The following is a 20,984-nucleotide window of genomic DNA, read 5'->3' on the forward strand; positions in this document are numbered from 1 at the left end:
ACTGAGTACCAAGACAAAAAATTAATCCTGTCCAAAAATTTCCAGTGAAAATGGGACCTCTGTTACTTACAAAAATCTTTGGGTTTCCATGTAGCTTTTTAATTGTTTCCATAGATGCATAAGAAACTGTACTGGCTTTAAATGGATGTGATAATGCACAAAAGTGTGCATACATGGTAAGTATGTCAACTACCACCATGATGACACTCTTTCCCTTAGACTTGGGTAAACCTGTGATAAAATCCATTGAAACCTCCTCCCAACGTTGGCTTGGAATGGATAAAGGTTGTAATAGACCCGGTGTCTTAATTGTTTCAACTTTATTTTGTTGGCAAACCAAACATTCTGCCACAAACTTTTGAATATCTGATTTAAGACCATCCCAAAAAACTTCATTCTTAACCCTGTGGTAAGTTTTTAAAAATCCTGAGTGCCCTCCTAAGGGAGAGGCATGCAATTCCATAAGAATCTTTTGTTTTAGCTGGGAATTATTACAAAGGTATAAGCGATCTTTGTACCATAACGAATCATTTTTCCAGCCAAATGTATCAGACGTACTGGAATCTTGTTGTAACTTTTGAATAAGTGCCCACACTTCTTCGTCATTCTTCCATTCCTCCCTTGATTCGTTTATCCAATCTAGTTGGATAATAGCAATGGCACACAAAAATGCTTCCACACTCTCATCCTTTCTTGAGAGTGCATCTGCCACCACATTTTTCTTCCCTTTTTTGTAGATGATTTCAAAGTCATAACCCAAAATCTTTGTGACCCACTTTTGTTGCTCTTCAGAGGATACTCTTTGTTCTAAAAATTATTTAAGGCTATCATGATCCGTTTTTTCCTTGAAGTGTCTTCCCATCAGGTAGGGTCGCCATTTCTTAAGTGCATGGAGTATTGCCAACATTTCCTTCTCATAAATAGCTTTGTGTAAAAACTTTCCTTTGATTGGACGAATTTCAAAAGAAATGGATCTTTCATCTTGCATTAAAACAACACCAATTCCATTTCCTGAAGCATCACATTCCACAATAAAGGTTTTTGTGAAGTCTGGTGTAGCTAAGACCGGTGCTTGGCACATTGCCTCTTTAAGATGTTCGAAGGCCTGTTGTCGCTGAAGTCCATGAAAATGCATCTTTCTTCAATAGTGTTGTTAGAGGTGTTGCTATTCTCCCATAATTCTTAACAAACTTGTGATAATACCCTATCAACTCGAGAAATCCTCACAGATGCTTTATGGATGTGGGGATTTTCCATTCCTTAATGGCTTTAATTTTGCTAGGGTCTACCTTAACTCCTTCATGAGATACAATATGACCCAGATATTCCACCTCTTGTACTCCAAAGAAACATTTGGATCTTTTTGCATATAATTGTTTCTCCTCCAATAGTTGTAGCACCCTGTCAACATGTTCAACATGATCCTTCCAAGACTTACTGTAGATCAGTATATCATCAAAAAATACTAACACAAATTTTCTAAGGAATGGTTTGAAAATGGAATTCATCAAACCTTGAAATATTGAAGGTGCATTGGTAAGGCCAAAAGACATGACCAAAAATTCATAATGACCCTCATGAGTTCTAAATGCTATTTTCGGAATGTCTTCAGTCTTCATTCTGATTTGATGATATCCTAAATGAAGATCCAACTTGGTGAAGTAAATTGATCCATGCAATTCATCCAGTAATTCATCAATGATAGGATTGGGAAACTTATCTTTAATAGTGAGCTTGTTGAGCTCCCTATAATCCAAACACATGTGCCATGATCCATCCTTCTTGTGTACCAATACTACTGGAGTGGAGAAAGAACTTTGACTTGGTTAAATTATACCATCCTCTAGCATTTCTGCAACCATACGTTCAATTTCACTCTTTTGGGCATAGGGATATCTATACGGCCCGATGTCTGGAGGAACACTTCCTTGAATCAGATGAATATCATGATCATGATCACGAATAGGTGGGAGACCTTTGGGAGTCTCAAATACCTTGGAATGATTGTTCAAGACTTTTTGGAGATCTGGAGAAATATATGATTGCAATGTGGAAACATATAGCGAACATAATTCTGCACTTACACCTATTTTTTCCTTTTTTAGAAGCTTTGTCATACCGTTAGAGTTTATTATCTTTCCCGGTTTCCCTGCAATACCCCTTAATTCAACTTCCTTTCCTTCCATAGAAAATTTCATGAAAATTTCTTGAAAATTATGTTGACACCTAATCTTCATGATTGGGGGAATTTTGTGTAAATAAATAAATTAGGAATGTGAATAGTCGTCGGGAGATGAACTGAAAAATCATTCCTATTGTATATAACAATGACCTACCTATGGAATAATAGACGAATCAGTTTTTGTTTTGTGGAGTTACTGCCTGGCCTGACATGGTATCAAAGCCAACTCTTTTTAGCCTTTGTGTCCCTTGTAACTCCCTGTCTGCTCTCCATATAGCTGAGCAGGTTCTTCATAAAATTAGTTGCCCCACTGCCTGAGTGTTCATAAATGTTTAAAAAAAAGGGGCGTCATTGCACCTACGCCTCCATTGCATGAATTGCATTCACCTGATTACTCTTTCATGTCTAACTGTTCAGCTCTCTGACTGATTTATAAACGTTTCTGACATGGTAGCTGCGCCTGACATGGTATCATTGCATACTATGACTGTGCGGATCCCCAACATCTCCTGCTCGCTGTAGGTTCTATCGAGCAGAACCAAGGACTCCCACCTCACTTTCATGCGGAAAACCCTTTCTGAGCTGGTTCGATCTGCTGGATTCTAGTGAGCTAGTGCGTATGCTGGGAGTTGTGGACACTTCTCTGGCAAAGCAGAAGTGTGGTGCAGCTATTGTGGCACAGCGGAACCGCTCTCTAGCGAACCGAGACCTCGTTCTATTCCAAAGTTTTGCAGCTGTTGTGGCGCAACAGAAGTGCTCTCTGGCGAACCCAGACCTCGTTCTATTCCAAAGTTTTGCAGCTGTTGTGGCGCAGCGGAAGCGCTCTCCATTAGCCTTTATTTATATAACTTAGTGTGGCTTTTTCGGAAATTTATGGAATAGAACCACGAATCCAACTTTTCTGTGTATAGAGCGTGGAGCTTTATTTATCTCTGTTTATAGATTGTGTATAGAGCGCAAAGCTTTATTTATGTTTATAGATAAAAAGTAGCATGTGGTCTTAACAAAAGAGAGCTGGCTGGCAAGTCTTATAGAAAAACTCAGAGCACAAAGAAAGCTAAAGCTGAGAACGTAGCGTGGTAGAATTTCGACAATTTTTTTGTTATTTTGATTTCATCGGAATAATAAGAAAATAGGAGAGCTAAATTTACGAAGAGAAATTACAGTTAGTCTATGTCAGAGTTTTATAGACCGAATCACTTCTCCACATTGAATGAAAGGGACTTTTTGTTACAAAGCCTGTTATTCGCGGGAGTCTTAAGAAAATGATTAACATAGCATGGGTAAGATCTATATTTCGTTGATAGAAGCATCCACATTAGAGTTTTATTGTCGTTGCTCGAGGTCTGAATAATACAGTGATATTAAAAATTGTTTGAATGGGATGCGTTACTCCACGATTAAATTGAAGGTCGTGGTTGTGTGTTGAACGTTTTGGAGGATTGAACGCTGTTAAACGCTGCATATTGATATGAACTGTGCGTTTTGGCTCCGTGAACACTAATTTTGAGAAGGATATTCGAAAGTTTTTTTTTTGGATGGTATATATATATGAGTGAGAAAGCCACTATTGAAGATTGAACGCTGTGCTTTCCCATCTGACAACAAAATTTTCTCTTGAGATAATATCATTATCGTTGGCATATACTCTGAAGTTTTTGTGGTATATACTTGAAGATTTTTGACATGTAAAAATGTGTACTCTAAACTCTGTTTAACACATGAAATTGTATTGAGCCCCTTATTTTTGGTACGCTGACTTCATGGTATTGGCGTCCATATTGGTATATAAGGAAGAGATTTGAAATCTTTTGAGATTGCCTTTTTGAGTACATTTTACTATATATCAGCAGAAGTATTTTTCTATCATCAGAAATAATTTTTGTTACAGTATGCATTCAAGAGAAAGAGGAAGAAATTTCAGAGGCAGGGGGGCAGACACCCTCAAGAAGAAAAGGCAGATTTACACTGTATTCGCTGCAAAAGAAATGGATCACATGATGCCTCTACATGCAAGCTACCATGGGAAAAAATTGAGCAGAAAAGAAACCAACAGAAAGGTAAAACTGATGATACAGACAAAGGTAAAGCATCTGAATCCGCTCACTATATTGAGGCACAATGTAACATTGGAGTAAATGAAGATTTGTTTAATGCTTCACTTACTTCTTCGAAAAATGATTGGTTGCTTGATTCAGGAGCAACCTGTCATATGACTCATAGAAAATATTTTTTTGAAGATTTCACTGATAATGTTGATGGAGCAGTATACTTTGCAGATCAGTCAAAAATCAAGCCATCAGGGCTTGGCACAATCAGGATTAAACTGCCTGGTCTTCCAGACTTTCTTCTGGATCATGTTCTATATCTGCCACAGCTCAAGAGAAACTTGTTGTCCTTGGTCCACATCCGCCAGCAAGGTCACTCCATTCATATGTTTGATGGCAAGCTTGAGGTAAGAAAAGCTTCTGACCACTCACTTGTCATGAAGGGAATAGAAGAAGAAAGGCTTCTCAAACTGCAAGGAACCTCTGCTCATGCACAACATTTCTCATATATTTCTCATCATGAAGAAGGTGCACTTCCATCAAGTTTATTATGGAATGCTAGATTTGGACATTTAAACTATGACAATCTCCGCTTATTGAAGAAAAATGGTGTTGCTGGTTTGCCTACAATTCCTAGAAAACATAAGCAATGTGATGCTTTCATTCTAGGAAAGCATAGCAAACAGTCTTTTCATGATTCACATTCAAGAGCACATAGGAAGCTTGAACTCATTCATTCAGATTTATGTGGTCCAATGCCTGTTCCTTCTGCAAATGGAAATAAATATATCATGACATTTATTGATGATTACACCAGAATGTGTTGGGTTTATTTATTGAAGAACAAATCTGATGCCTTTCAAACATTCAAGAATTTTCATAAATGGATTGAAAATGATGCACAATCTCATATTGGGTCAATTCACACTGATAATGGAAAAGAATATACATCAAATGAATTTGAAAACTATCTTCGCCAACATGGGATCAAACATCAAACAATTGTGCCTTATAATCCCCAAGAGAATGGTGTAGCTGAAAGAATGAATAGAACAATCTTGAATATGGTACGATCCATGCTTTTCTTAAAAAATGTAAAGATAATGTTTTGGGCTGATGCTGTTCTGTGTGCTGCATATATAAAGAATAGATGTCCATCTAATGCTATAAGAAACAAGACTCCTTATGAATTATGGTATGGACATGTTCCTTCGGTAAAACATCTCGGGATCTTTGGTTCCACCTGTTATGCTTTGATACCAAAGGTACATAGAAACAAACTTGGTGTTAGAAGTCGTAAGTGTATCTTCCTGGGGTATTCAAACACCTCCAAAGCATATCGCCTCTATGATGAAGTAAATAAAAAGTTTGTTGTATCTAGATATGTAATTTTTCTTGAATCATCCAAATCTGACAATGTTGTTGAGCGGCAACTTGATCGCTTGGATAGATTCACTAAAACAAAATCATTTCAAGAATTTGATAATCAGATTCCACATCTTGAAGGGGGGATTCCTATTCTAGATCAACATGTGGAATCTTCCTCTGAAGAACACTCTCCCCCAGATGAAACTCAAACAACGGATGATGCTTTAAGTGATGTAATTGATAGAATTGGGAGACTAAATCTTGATTCAGTCCCAACTCAATCAACAGAGCATCCTGGACCATCTCAGAAAGGTCCCCCAAAGTGGCTGACAAAGACACTTGAAAGTGTTCATCCTGATGAAATTGGAAAAACAGGAACCAGAAATTCAAACCGACAAAATGGAGGTGATGTAGATGACTCTAATTCACCTGTTGATATGGATGTTTCTTCTGATTGTGAATTGAACTTGTCTACATATTTTGAACCAACTTCCTTCAAAGAAGCTGCTTCTCATGATAAATGGAAAGAAGCGATGCAAAAGGAGTATGATGCCCTCATAAAGAATGACACTTGGAAGCTGGTTGATCCTCCATTTGGAACCAAACCAATTGGCCGCAAGTGGGTCTACAAGAACAAGTACAAAGCTGATGGCTCACTTGACAAGCACAAATCTAGGCTTGTGGAAAAAGGTTTTGCACAGAAGGAAGGGGTCAATTATGAAGAAACTTTTTCCCCCACAGCAAAATGGGCCACCATTCGGACACTCTTTGCACTAGCAGCTCAGAACGGTTGGAAAGTCCATCAAATGGATGTAAAAACTGCCTTCTTGAATGGAGATCTAAAAGAGAATGTTTTTATGTCCCAGCCTGAAGGATTTGCTGTGAAAGGACATGAACATAAAGTATGCAAACTTGTGAAGTCCTTGTATGGCCTCAAACAAGAACCGCGAGCCTGGTATGAAAAACTAACTGAGCATCTTTTGAAACTCAACTTCAATCATTTTGATCTTGATGATGCAACTTTATTTGTCAAGAAAGTTGGCAAAATAGTTGTATATCTTGTGGTATATGTAGATGATCTTTTAATGACAAGGAACAATGAAAGCTACATTGCATCCATAAAGAAGAAATTGGGGAAAAGTTTTGAAATGACTGATTTGGGCTATGTTCATTACCATCTTGGCATTGAAGTAACCCAACATCCAAAATCCATATTTCTTTCTCAAAAGAAATACATTGGAGATTTGTTAAATAGATTTGGCATGACAGAGTGAAATCCTCTTTCTACTCCAATGGAACAAAACTTAAAGCTCACATCTATTGAAGGAAAGGAATTTGAGGATGCAACAAAGTATAGACAGCTTGTAGGAAGTCTCATCTATCTCACTACTACCAGACCAGACATTTCATTTGCTGTTGGAATCCTCTCCAGGTTTATGCAAAAGCCTTGTGAGGGACATTGGTCTGCTGCAAAAAGAGTTCTAAGGTACTTGAAGGGAACTCAAGACCTTGGAATCAAGTATACACAGGTGGATGACTTCAGCTTGATTGGATACTCTGATTCAGACTTCGATGGAGACAAAGAAATTGGGGTATCTACTTCATGATATGCTATGAGTCTTGGATCAGGAGCTGTCTCCTGGAGATCACACAAACAATCAGTTCTAGCAGATTCCACAACAGAAGCAGAATACGTGGTAGAAGCTGAAGCAACGAAAGAAATTGTGTGGCTCAGGAAAATTCTTGAAGATTTGCAGGTAAAACAAGTACAATCAACTCCACTGATGATTGACAACACCTCTGCAATAAAGTTGGCCAAGAACCCAAAGTTCCATGATTGAACAAAGCATATCAATACTAAATATCATCTGATTCGACATCATGTTGAGGCAAAAGACAATCCATCTCTGTCATTGTTCCACAAATGAGCAAATTGCAGACATCTTCACTAAAGCACTTGGAAGGGAAAAGCTTGAACGATTCAGAATGATGCTTGGACTCACCAACACCCCTTCAGATTAAGGGGGGGAATGTTGACACCTAATCTTCATGATTGGGGGAATTTTGTGTAAATAAATAAATTAGGAATGTGAACAGTCATCGGGAGATGAACTGAACAATCACTCCTATTGTATATAACAATGACCTACCTATGGAATAATAGATGAATCACTTTTTGTTTTGTGGAGTTACTGCCTGGCCTGACAAATTAAAAGCTATTTTACCTAAAGATTGTAGCCATTAGACTCCTAATACAACATCAGCACCTCCCATTGGAATGGAAAGCATTGGGCTAGTCAATACATATTCTCCCATGGATAGCTTGATATTATGGCAATTTCCCGAGCAATTTATTGTTCCTCCATTTGCAACCATCACTTGGCACTCTGGTGCTGGATATAAGAAGCAATTCAATTCTTTTGCTACCTTACAATGAATAAAATTGTGGGTACTTCATGAATCAATCAACACTATTACCTTTTTCTTCTTGATTTGTCCTTATATCTTGATGGTTTGAGGAGTGGTAATTCCCACCAATGCATTACAAGATATGGTCGGATTCATTTCTTCTTTATCTAGGCTTTGTTCCTGGAGTATATCCTCTTCTTTTGACCTTTCTTGCTCCTTTTCTTCTTCCTCTTTAGAATCTATGTAGAATAATTTCTTCTCAGCACACTTATGACCTTTAGTGTATTTGCTATCACAATTGTAACAAAGCCCTTTTGCTCTTTTTTCTTCCAATTGTTGTGGTGTCAACCTTATAGGTTGTGGAAGACTAGGGGCAAGAACACTTCCAGATTTATAGTTGTGTGTGGCATGCTTCCTGGTTGCCATAATTTTGCTTTCCATTTTCCTTGCTAAACTGAATGCCTTCTCTAATGAATTAGGTCCCAAAGGTGAACATCGTGCTGGATATTATCCTTTAAAGTCCCTATGAACACATCAATCCTATGCTCCTCTAGAATATTTTTTACCCTTATGTTCAATTTTTGGAACTCCTCAATGTGCTCCATTATTGAACCCTTTTGTTTGAGACTTATCAATTGGCTAAAAAAGTGTTGCTTTTTGTATCCTCATAATGTGCTATTAATTCTTCCGTAAAAATTGCCCAAGTGATAATTTGTTTACGAGAGAAAAGCCATTGATACCATACAAACTGATTTGGTTCCAAATATAAAGTTGCAATATGTACCTTTTGTGTGTTTTGCACATTATTGAGATTGAAAAATTGTTCCATCTGTAATATCCATGTTGCGGGATCCTTGCCATCAAACTTCCTCATATCGATTTTTTGGAATATGGTGGGTCTTCGATCCCACATTAGAGTCTATGAAATCATGATTAACATTTATTTTGTTCGCATCATGAGTTTCCTTTACTACCTTTTCACCATTAGTAAGTATTTCTTGTAGAAAATTTGTCAAATCTATCTTCAAATCATCAATATTATCTTCCACACCCTTTATCTTAGATTCCACGCCATTTATCTTAGCTTTTGTTAGCTTTTGTGAGCGTGAAATTTGTTGCACTTGATCTTGTAAGTTTGATATATCATGTAGCATTTCTTCGTCTTCTTCATGATTCATGCTAGAGCTTTCAGGTTGCTTACTAGGTGTTTGCATTTTATTTCCTTGGGGCATCAGTTACTGATAACAATGCTCTACTATGCCCCTTGAATTCCTTCAAAATAATTTTTCAAACCAAGCTTAAGCAAAAATTTAAAAAATTCTACACACATTTTTTCACTTTGTAGGAGCTCCATATTTCCTCTAATGTATCTCTGTAATTTTGGATCACATAGTTCTGAAATTGCGATCTATAGTAGCTCTATGTGTCCTCTTTCCAATGTCACCAGTCTGATCCTAATTGGATTCTCCAAGGAAGAGTTATGTCAAGTCTCCCACAGTGACCTGATTATAGACTAGTTCAGTAGAGGGAACTTGTACGACGTGCCACATGTCCCTGTTTCAATATTTGGCTCTAAAAAAGACATACAAGAAACTACTTTTCGTCCTCTTTCTGTACTTTCTTACGAAATTTCGATCTGATGCTCAGAGCGAATGCTATGACGATTTTCCCCAGGTCACTGGTTTGGAATGTAATCTAGGAGTCTACAAAAAGACCAACTTCCTCAGATCATATCTTCGCAAATATAGCGCGAAAGGATCTTAAATTTGGACCTGAGATTTTGCGCGATTTCTTCTCAAATGGGTTTTTTTAGCTTCTGAAATGTCAAATAAAAACAGTTATAGGAGAAATTCCACGATGACCTGTTTGGAGTAGTGAAACCCTAGAATCCAAAGCTCTGATACCAAATGTTATGAAATGAGCTCACAAAAAGATAGAAAAGATAGATCAACGCCTTAGAATTTAGCCTCTTCAAGGGGGCAACCTCATTTACATTACACAAATGAATGATTCTTTTATGATTCAAATGACAAAACCTCCTTTCTATATATAGGAGTCTAAAGAGTCACAATATAACCCAGCCGACCTAACAATAATAATATAAAGCCACAAAAGTAACAATAGAGGGATTCTTTGAGGCACAGTAATAACAATATGGGGCCAACAGGGGCACAACAGTATTAATAAGGGATACAACTATAATAGTAATGGGGTAATCACTAGTATTATAGGGACCCAACATAGGCCCTAGAAGTCCAATTCAAGGGGTGTTGTATGATCCTGTAAAATATTCATGGATTATTATGAATCATAGTCTTCATTGATGACTTGCTCTAGGCTAGATTGCCTCAGCAAATTCATGGCTTTTTGTTGTAGATTGGAAGAATTGTTTGCCCAAAATGTATGTAATTGTGAATGATTCTTTGAATATTGTTGTTGGTCTTCCTACAAAGATATGGCAACCTGTTGGTCATGGGGATAAGTTCTCTGGTATTACATGCAAGTTCAAAGAAGACCCATATAATCACCAATGAATATCTAATGGTTCTAAGAGGGCTTGGCAGCTCGATTTGGGGAAAAGGATTGGAGGTGAGAGGAGATTTCTTTGGATCTGTAACCAGAAGAAATTGCATCTGTAAGTTTAATTGGAGGAGGAAGGATAGGATTTTTTAATACTAGGTTCTTTAAATCATATCATTCTAAATTATGCATCATGAGCATTATTAATAATAGGCGTTTTTTTTCAGTTTTCTTGACATTTTATACTTACTGTGAATATTTTTTATTTTTAGATAGACATTATTTTCCATAGGTACTATAAGAACCTATCTCACAATTCTAGGTGATAATTTATACTGGAATAACAACCAACTTGAAATCAGCTTTGTGACTCACCAAATGCAAGACAAACATTATTTCTGGATGGGTCAACTAGCTAGTTGGACAAGTTAGAGTAAAATAATCGACCGTTGTCTTCTTTAGATAGACATTATTTGCCATGGGTTCTATAAGAATCTGTCTCACAATTATGATTGATAATTTATACTGGAATAGCAACCAACTTGAAATCAATTGTCAAACCTTTACCACTAGCCTATCTTCAGTTTCATATTTTCATTTCTAAAAAGGATATGAGGGAACAATGAATTGGTGAGGGTTGGCAGATGTTAGAAATCAACATATATTTGAATTGTCCTGTTCAAATAGTAAAAGTATTGCAAATTGAATCTAATTGCAAATTAGTAGTTGATGAGTGGGAGTCCCTGTCCATCAAGACAATGAAACTCTACTAATCCACCATATTACAATTTTGTTCCTAAGCAGGGGGTAACATCATAAAATGCCTGCGCAATTCAATTCTGGAAAGAAATGGGTGAACAATAAATTACTAGAGGGTTGGCGGATAACATAAATCCTATCTTTGGGCTACCCTATAGAAACTGCAATTGCGTCTCAAATTGAAGGAAATTGTTGATGCGAGTCAGCTGTTTACAAAAGATAGCTGATAGATATAAATGTTGAGGTAGGAGAGGCTCTTCTCAAATGCTGGAAGAGCTATCTGAAAGAGAAGCATTTGCTATTGCACATGAGGAATTTGGTATTGTAGTACAATCTTGAATTTTCAGTCTTGTGAAGAAACATTTCATGGTAATGTCACAATTTCACTATGATTAATGTATTAATGGAACTAGATTGCCACAATAGGAGAGGGTAAACATATCTCGGTCAGTTAACTGGTAATTATCTATAAGTGTCTATTTTTTGTCAAGGGGATAGGTATATTTATGTTGTTGGGTAGTCTATAAGTGTCTATTTTTTGTCAAGGACATAGGAATATTTTTGCTGGTGCGAAGTCTATTAAGATTGTATTCTAGTGGTTTGGTAGGCATGGACTGTGATTGATCTATTGTTGATGTTGTAAGCAGTTTTCTGACTATAATTAAATGTTTAACATTTTAATTCATTATATAAAATGGACTTGTAATTTTCTTAGAAGTGGTTGTTATCAAAGTTATATTTCTCTTGTGATGGAGGTAGGTATATTGTTATGGGTGGGCAGTCTATGATATGGGAGTAAATAGTCCTTTCACATGGTTTGGGGTTATATTTTGAATCAAAAGGGATTTCAAGTTTACTAGTGTTTTAAAAGGGAATTCATTTTCACTTCCTCGGGAAGAAGAGAACATAGAAGTGGAGAGGAGGAACACATTGAGAATTATAGTTTGGACAGGAGTGTAAACATGTGAAGAAATTTTGAGAAAATTTTGAAAAGTATCCATGAAAACTAATTATATTTTTGTAATTCACTTGAGTATATTTAGTAATTGTCGGTAGAGGCGAAGAGGCTCTGGCGATTCGTCAACGATTTTCTAGGATTCAGGCTATTCGCAGAGTTTGTGCACTATGGACGGCTGCAAAGGGGGGAGCTCCATTCCCTCCTTCAGGCAGGCAGTAGCCAACAGGGGCAAAAAATCATTGGAGAATGACAGGGGGCCTTCAGAAGGAAGGAAGGAAAGCAGTGAAGAGGACCAAGATGGCACTAAATTTAGGCGGAATAATAGCACTAAGGACAACGAGGAAGAAGACAAGGAATAGGGCAGAAAAGACAAAGCTCAAAAAGGACCATGTGAACCCAAAGTTGCGGCTACACTTAGAGTGGTCTTAAATGACCCTGCACTACAGGTGCACAAGGACCACATGCAGACTTGTACAACCATTTGCAAATTCATGGGTTTATGGCCCACTGAAAAAGCTTTACAGATGTGGATCAAATACCACTGGAAACCAAAAGGAAGCATTGACCTTCATCTGGGGTCAAAGGGTTTCTTTACTGTGGTATTTGCTAACATTGAAGATAAGGACAGAGTGTTTGAAGGAGGGCCTTACTTTTTTGCTGCAGCATGTCTTTATATGCAACCGTAGATTATGAATTTTGTTCCAAAACGTGAGACTTTTACTTCAGTCTCGGTTTGGGTAAGACTTTTTTCTCTACCTCTGGATTACTGGCAAATGAAATCCTTATCTGCCATAGCGAATAAACTACGACGTTTTGTCGAAGCTTCTGAGCCTACTAGAAGGGAAAGTACACCACCTTTGCTAGAATATGTGTGGAGATGGATCTCTCTAAAGCCCTACCGGATGAGGTAATCTTGGAAGTTTTTGATGAAGAGTGGGTACAAACAGTATATTATGAACATATACCATTCAGATGTTGCAAATGCCATGAGCATGGGCACCTAGTCAGAGACTGCCCTCTCAGCAAACTAGAAAATAGGAACACAACTGACACTATGAAAGAGACTGATAGCTTTCACAAAGTGGCACATAAAGAAAAAGGAAGAAAAAGAAGGCCAAAGACACAAAAATCAGGAGGAAAACAAACCAGTCAAAATAGGTTCCAAGTTCTCGAATAAGTAGAAGGGGTTACAAAAGCCGATCACGCAAAAGTAGTTACGCCAGGGGAGGAGGGGATAGCAGGAGATATTGATCAAACACAAGATAATATTAAATAGAAAGAAACTATGATGAATGAAACAGAGCAGGAGATGGACCATGAAATGACCCAGAGTGAGATGGAAATGGAGGACCATGAACTACAGGAGATACTGGAGAAAGAGAACCTAGATCTAGAAGGTTTCTTAGATCAAGGAACTAGGGAAGGCATAGATTCGTTACCACCAGAGGAGTTTAGCAGAGTTCAGCAATTGTTCTTATGGAAAACTCAGACCAAAGGAATGCAAGGCAAAGAAACAAGGAAAAACTGGGCAGCGAAGGTGTGAAAACGATGAAAACCACAGAAGGATTAGCACCCAGAAACCCAGGAAAAAAAGAGGTAGAAAAAAATAAAATGAGCTTTTGATGGAATGTGGAAAGCTAATGATAGATTCAGGTAAGATGAAAGACCTAACCAGCTACTCCTTCACAAATCTTTAATTATGAAGTTTACTTCTTGGAATATTAGGGGTCTAGGTAGTAAAAGAAAACAAAGAATTCTAAATAATAGAAAGAAACAAGTAGCTCTGGATGTGATCTTCATCCAGGAAACCAAATGTTCCATTCAAAAAATAAAGGAAATCCACAGAAAATGGCTTAACAAATTTTAGTTTCTGGAAGTCAAAGCAGAAAATATGGTAGGAGGGGTTCTCACACTTTGGAATCCCCAAAAAATCGGCATAATAGACGTTGAAGCATCTAGAGACAATTTATATGTGGTCATTTAGCCTATGGGAGACAAGGAAACCTACCTACTAATGAATGTGTATGGTCCTCAAAGAATAGATGAGAAACTTTGGTTTCTAAATTCTCTGGAGGATCTCCGAAAAAGACATGTAGGATTACCATGGATTTTGGGTGGTGATTTCAACATGATCAAATCACTTTCGGAGACAAAAGGGGGAACTAGAATTATAAGTAAATATTCAAGGGCTTTTCAATCCTTCATAGATAACATGAAGTTAGTGGATATGGTAACAAGTAATGGTATCTTTACATGGAACAACAAAAGAGGAGGTGAGTCTCAGGTGGCCTCGAAACTAGACAGATTCATGATCTCAGAGGATCTCATGCTCATAGACAAAGAAATGATAGCAAGAGTTCTCCCGTTTGGAGGATTAGATCACTGGCTAGTTCAACTAGAGGTGTAGGGAATTGGAACCCCCAGGAATAGACCTTTTAGATTTGAGAACATATGGCTCTCCCACCCAAATTTCATTAGTAATATTTCAACCTGGTGGTTAGAAGAGTTGAATATTCAGGGCTCAAGGATGTTCCTTCTTCATAAGAGGCTAAAACACATCAAGCTCAGACTCAAAGACTGGAATAGAAAAGAATTTGGCAATATTTTTGAAGCTAAAAAATCTGTTGAAGATAAAATGCAAGTACTTAATCAAGCCCTTATCATGGATGGCTTTGACAAAGACAAAAGTGATCAGGTTTCCAAATGCCATCAAGACTGGGAGAATTTATGCAAACAAGAGGAAATATATTGGAGACAAAAGTCTCGTGTTCAATGGCTGAAAGAAGGTGAGAGGAATACTAGATTTTTCCATAGATCCATAATTGAGAACAGAGCCCATAATAGGATTTCCTCAATCAAGGACAAGGATGGTAATTTTCTTGATTCTCATAAGGAGATAGAAGCTGTGCTAATTTGGCACTTCAGTGATATTGCTAAAGAAACTATTTCAGATCGAGAACAGGCCATTATGGATCTTACAAGACTTATACCCAAGCCGGTCTTTAGGGAGGATAATTATAACCTTAGTAGGCTAGTAACTGAAGAGGAGGTCGGCGAAGTCCTCAAGGAAATGCAGAATGGTAAGGTGCTAGACATTGATGGTTTGAATGTGGAATTTTTCAAATCCTACTAGAGTATAGTCAAACAGGACATCCTGAATGTAGTGGAAGATTCCAGAAGGAATAAGACCATTTTGAAAGTGCTCAATACCTCATTTATTTACCTGATCCCTAAACAGGACTTAGCTCAAACTCCTGATAGGTTTAGACCCATTGCTCCTTGCAATGTGGTTTATGAGATTATTTCTGAGGTGGTGGCCAATCAACTCAAGCCTCTCCTTCCCACTCTAGTTTCGGTGGAACAATCTGGTTATGTGGAAGGTAGACAGATTCTTGATAATATCATCCAAGCTCATGAAGTTGTGCACTCTCTAACCAGCAATAGGAAGGCAGGAATGATTATGCAATTGGATATAGCTAAAGCCTATGATAAGCTGAATTGGACCTATATTAGGAAAGTTCTTATTGCTTTTGGGTTTGATCACAGTTGGATAAGATGGGTCATGGCCCTGGTCACTTCTATCAACTTTTCTATTCTAGTTAATGGCTCTCCCTCAGAGATTTTTATTCCATCAAGAGGCCTCAGACAAGGAGATCCTCTCTCGCCTTTTCTCTTCATCCTCATGATGGAAGGATTGGGCAGGTCTATTAAGCATGCAAAATATTTGGGTCAGATCAAAGGTCTACAACTTTCAGATGATGGAATGACCTTGACTCATCAGCAATTTGTGGATGATACCATTCTGTAGGGAAACCCAATGGTCAAAGAAGCTCTCGCATATAAACAAATCCTGTGGGACTTTGCCAAGGCTTCAGGTATGGAAGTAAATCTTTCCAAATCAAATTTTTTTTCTTCAATACTAATATAGCTATTCAAAGGAATATTTCCAAAATTCTGGGCTTTCAAAGAGACATCCTTCCTTCACAATATTTGGGAGTTCCTCTTACAGATAAACCTCTAGACAAGAGAATTTGGGAGCCGATAATCAACAAGATTTAGGAAAAAATCAATAAATGTATGATAAGATCTTTAAACTTGGCTGGAAGGCTGGTCCTCACAAAATCTATTCTTCAAGCAATCCCAATCTTCATGCTTTCAGCGATCCTAGCTCCTAAAGGAGTCTTGCAACATTTTAGATCCATTCAAAGAGACTTTCTTTGGGGTAAGGGGGAGGAAAGAAAGAAATGGGCCTTGGTGGCCTGGGATAAAATATGCAAACCTAAAAACCATGGGGGACTGGGATTGGATGATCCAGAGAATCTCAGCAAGGTTTTAGGGGAAAAATTATGGTGGCGCTGGGTCAAAGATACAAAGGCACAATGGGCCAGTATATGGAAAGGGAAATATGCTAGATCTTGGCAGTCGAATGATCACATAAGAATGTCTGGAAGCATTAAAGGCTCACAAGTCTAGAACAAGGCCTGGAAGAATAGAGGTTTGGTTGAAAAGAACAGCTTCTGTGAAATCAAAGATCGAAATTTGACCTTATTTTGGGAGGATAAATGGCAATAGGAACCCATACTAATATCAGAGGACTTTATGGATCTCAAGAAGGAGATAGACTCTAAAGGATTAATTAAGGTAAAATATTTCTGGGATCACACCAATAATGTAGGAAAATGGAGAACCTGGAGGCACCTGAAATACAGGGATGGTAGCCCTTTGAAAGAAAAGGTAAACGAGCTTAGGAATTTGATGGAGCAAAGGAGAATATTGGTTACCGAAGGGCAGGACCAACTCAGATGGGGCTACAATAATGAGGGATCCTTTAATCTCAAGGCGTAAAAATGATTACTCCTTGAGGTGCATTCCTAGGAGGCATCAAGGTTGGATGAAGATCAAACTTTTCATGTGGCTGGTTTATCACAAGAAAATATTGACCTAGGAAAACATCAGGAAAAGGGGAGTCTTAGGGCCTTCCAGATGCTAGCTCTGTGGAGAACAAGAGGAAACTATGGAGCATCTTCTTAACAATTGCAGTTTTACCTCAAGGTTGTGGGATTCGTTTGCAGCCATATTCCAGCAGACTGACAGAAACCAAAGGTGCATCATCAACACACTTACCAAATGGAGACGTAATTTTTCAGAGTATGAATATCTTAACATAGCTTGGGCTCTCTTACCAGGCTTTGTTATATGGAATGTCTGGAAAGAAAGGAATAAGAGAATATTCAAGAATGAGAAAAGTACCCCCCAACGACTATTTGAACAGATCTTACACCAGATTAAGGAAACGGTTGGTACCACTGTTAGGACCCCCCCCAAGAACCCTCCTTCAGTTGCAGAGTCGAGGATTCTCAGTCGACTGGGTTTGTAGGGGCTCCTCCCTCAGGATCGGGATAGGAAGGCCGTTCAGAGGATCTCCGAGCAGGATATCTGGAACCCTCCCCCACAAGGTTTTTTAAAATATAATATTGATGGGGCTTCAAAAGGCAACCCAAGAACTGCTGGTTTTGGAGGGGTGTTGAGGGATAAAAATGGCAGCATTCTTGTCATCTTTCACTGCCATTTAGGAAAGGCCACTAACAATATGGCAGAGCTCATGGCTATGGAATAGTGTCTCGACTTTCTAAAGCAGGATAACCGCGAAAATGTGATTGTTGAAGCTGATTCTAAGCTAATTGTTAACTCAGTCAAAAGAATCAGCTTTGGCACAGTGCCGGAAAAAGTCTCCAAACACTGGAGACTGATCCAGGTCTTTCAGAGGATTCAAAAACACCTCCAAAGCCTTTGCCCAGTCTGGTTTAATCATGTTTGAAGATCAGCCAATAAATTGGCAGATATTATGGCCAATCAAGGAGTGATTTGTCCTAAGGGTAAGGTTAAAATGGAATGGTAGGATATGCCTCAGAATAGCTTAAAGACGGTTTGTCATAACCAGGCTGAAGAGGATCGCAGTGTGTTTCAACACAGAGCATGGAAGGCCAGTTCCAGATGACTTGGCTCCTTTTTGTGTTTCAGCCCTTTTCTCATTCTAGCCCGAGCAGAAGGCATTTCACTGCTAGTTTCTGCATCTTAGATAATTTTGGAAATAGAGGCTACGGAGACAATATGTGCGGAAGAACCAATTTTGTAGTATATTTGTGAGAGGATCTGAATCCGAATTTTTTCGGCGAATGGAATACCGCGAGTTTAGGCGCTTTGGACACCATACCGCACTTGAAGCAGTTTTCGACATATCGCATGCATTTTAGGCCGAAAGCAGTTTTGAAGTTTCGGGAGCGATTCCATTCTTCTATCGGCACGTGGCCAAGGGGTGGGTCCAAATACCACCCTGATCGCTCACTATTGTTCGGTCCACTTGAACCGTGCGATATGATTCTTGACCATTGGATCTATCATGGTGGATCAATGGTCAGGATGGATCGTGCTTGTTCTGAGGGTTAAGCATCGAGCAAATTGGCAGCGCGATTTTCTCCTTGGCCATTGGATCTGTAGAGAGGAATGGACAGTTCAGATTAAAAAGGAAAGGCGATAGGGACATTTGTCCTCGGGCGGGAAGCAAAGTCCTGAGTTCGATGATTGGTGGGCCCGGCTTCCTTTTGGATTTTATTTCCTTATCTGTTAGGGCCCGTATGTTTAAGGTGTTATGGGCGCTAGGAGCCAACTCTTTTTGTCTTGCCTCCGCTGATATTGGTGGGGAGGTTTGTTAGGGTTTATTTTATTTCTAGCTATTGATAGGACTATGGTTTTGTTGGTTTGGTTTGAAGTCTCAGTGGACAGCGCGCTGCCCAGGACCCACGAGCCCTCATAGGCCCTGTACTTTATGTAAATATTTTCCTTTTTAATGATATAGAAGGCTCGACTCTTGCTTCAGCAAAAAAAGGAGTATATTTAGTAATTGAGTAATATTAGAAACAAATTCTTTACTAAAAGTATAAAGATAGGGCAAGGTAGTGATAGAAAATTATATATTACAGACTAATGGAACACATAAAATATTGCATAAATATAAACACAGAAAATGCATAAAACAAGAGAGACATAGATATATGTAGTTCAGCCAGTTTGGGCTACATCCACGGAGAAATAGCCAGTCCTTCTTTTATTATATTATCCAGCCAACTGAAGAGATACAACCTACAGCAGATTCACTGTAACACCCTCTTCACTCTCAATCTCCTCTCTCTTCCTCACTCGGAATACTGATATACATAGACGCAATAAAATTCCCTCATATATAGTGAGGGGTTGTCATCTAGGGCAATAAACCCTAAATTAAACATAACTTCTACCGTCAGATCATCCACCTAATGAACAACCCAGATTGACTAGAAATTACTAGACTTTTACAAGGCAATTTTACATCTATTTTTAGCTTCGAGGGCACTTCCTTCGGACCCCCGCCGGGGGACTGCTAACCCCCGGACCCCCCAGCCAGGGGGGACAAGTCCCCCCCGTAACGCCCCGCGTGGAGGGGTGTATAGTCTTCTTGGAGTATACATTCAGCTGAAACCTTTTGAATACAGAAGATAATCAGGCTCCACACCCAACAATCTCCCACGTGGAAACTGATTATAGCAACTCCACCGCTGCTTCATTTGCTAGACAATGACTCCACTTTGGACCTGGTTGTTTCTCATCTTCTTCATAATACTTGAAGACCAATTGCAACTAAGTAGATTCTCAGTTAGGGAAAATTTTAAGAACCACCCTAAATTTTTATGTATAATAAATGGGCTAATCCCCATGATACATAGGAAAAATAGGAGGCGATTTTATCAATAATATAATATGTATATATAAATTTTTTAGCGAATCACTCACAAAATTATATTATCTTGTACAGTGATGAAGAATATTTCACTGAATTATAAAATCTTGTAATATCTTGACAAATCTTTTACTAAATAATAAAACATTGTGAAGTCTTGGCGAATGTTTTGTTAAAGTATGAAACCATATATGATAATAAGAAAACATATTCATTAAACTGTAATATACTAACATACATGTTTGGAAAAAAGAAACATAATTTTCTCTTCCTACAAACAATGTTCCAAGTTTCAGTGGTCGTGTTTGTCAAGGTTCTTACAATACACACTTTCATATCCTTATATTAGTTTTGATAATATTCCACAACAAAGTTCTTGTAGGTGTTGATATTGACAACGAGTTTTGTCAAGGTAGGAGAGATTAATATTTTCTCTACAACTTTTGTCAAGCTACCACCTTTTTCAAGTTATCAAATTTCTTTCTTATTCCATAGACTCTAACTGCGAGATAAAAAAGAAGAAAAAACCCATCAAGTTTGTTTACCCCAACACGCCAACAAGTAGCAAGCCCCAACTATATTATATAAGAAAGTATTAGGTATCCCAAAGTCTTGAAGGGGATCGAATTGAAAGAAGTGACTATTGTGAGAATCCTTCCAATCAATATATGAATATATAAATGTAGATATATTATAATTTTAATTGGAAATCTTCAATTAAATAATAAAATTTAATTACGTCTCTCCCAATCTAAATTGATTATTAGCATAATTCACTACCCTCATAGGTCTCACATTTTTTATCAGCATTGTAACATGTAGATTAATTTCATTTTTCGTGAACAATATCCACCTTTTAGGAAAATATGGAGCAGTGGCTCCAACCCCTATAGATCATTAGGACAAACTAAGAATAACACAAAAGATGGAAAATATGGAGCAGTGGCTCCAACCCCTATAGATCAT

This window comes from Pinus tabuliformis, chromosome 8 (assembly GCF_031772625.1).
Source record: "Pinus tabuliformis cultivar Carrire ecotype Pingquan chromosome 8, CPIR1, whole genome shotgun sequence".
Classification (NCBI taxonomy): Eukaryota; Viridiplantae; Streptophyta; class Pinopsida; order Pinales; family Pinaceae; genus Pinus; species Pinus tabuliformis.